Source organism: Mus caroli, chromosome 1, assembly GCF_900094665.2.
Source record: "Mus caroli chromosome 1, CAROLI_EIJ_v1.1, whole genome shotgun sequence".
Classification (NCBI taxonomy): Eukaryota; Metazoa; Chordata; class Mammalia; order Rodentia; family Muridae; genus Mus; species Mus caroli.
In genome coordinates this window covers 170662153-170663280 of record NC_034570.1, presented here as the reverse complement: position 1 = coordinate 170663280, position 1128 = coordinate 170662153, and positions in this window count along the sequence as shown.

The window sequence follows — 1128 nt, the reverse complement described above, 5'->3', positions numbered from 1 at the left end:
CCCCACCCCACCCCCGTCTACCTTTGCCTTACCTAGTCTTTATGAGCTGCTCCTAGGTACCAAGAGATGCTGTGGGCCTACAGAACTGAACAAGCCCTTATATCCACAGGGCTGCATTCTGGTAAGAGAAATGATGTATTCAAGTAGATTATTAAATACATTGGCAAATGCTAAAGAGAAAAGAAATGGAGATAGATATGTTGTAAAGGAATTGGTACCGAGGCGTGGGTGGGGAGGTTGTCACAAGTTGCCATCAATAAGATGTCTTCCGAGTGAAGTCCTGAAGAAACAGAGCAAGGATGGGGTGGGAGAGAGAAGTATGTCTGTCGGGTCTTGTTGCTTCCGATCACTGCTGACAGCCTGGGGTGCTCGAGGAACAAGAAGTAGGTATGGGCATGACTGCAACAGAAGACAAGGAAGACAGATGTGGAGCCAGACCATGTGGGCGTCATAGGACCTGCAAGGACACTGGTTGGGAGTCAAGCCAAAGGAGGTGGTAAAAGAGATGCATTGGTGAGATCATTCCACCTGCTGTGTGTCAGTTCACGAAGAGCAGGAAGGAGTACCAGATGGGAAACCTTTTAGTAAGCTAAATGCGCTGGACTTAGTGGTGGCAACCTGGATGTTCTTGAAAGATAGGATGACGAGGACCTGGTGGATGTAGTGGCTGTGACTCTGCCTGAGAAAAGAGAGTCAATGGTGCCAGGGACTGGGGTCTGAGTGGCTACAGGGAAGACGTTACTGAATGGAACAAGAGGCAAAGCAAGTCAAGCACGGGAGGTGTAGGGAACGGGAAGGATCAGATCCTCAGGCCACAGCTCTCACAGGGAACTTAGGCTGTGGTCCAGTGGTCTTTATTTCCATTTCAGACGTGAAAGGAGAAGGTGTGGGTTTGCCCTGCGTTTCATCAGTGCCCAGCCTGTGTCTCAGGTAGGTCCGTGTTTGAGGGGATTGTCTCACTGAGATACAGTTCTACTGTGGAGCCCAGGCTGGCCTTCTGATCTTCCTGCTTCAGGTCCTGAAACTGCAGGTGGGTACTGGTGAGTCCTGCTGTCCCTGGACAGAACGACCCTGTTTCCCTGTTAAACTCCTGAGCTCCATTCCTTCATAGTCAACAGTGTTTGGTCT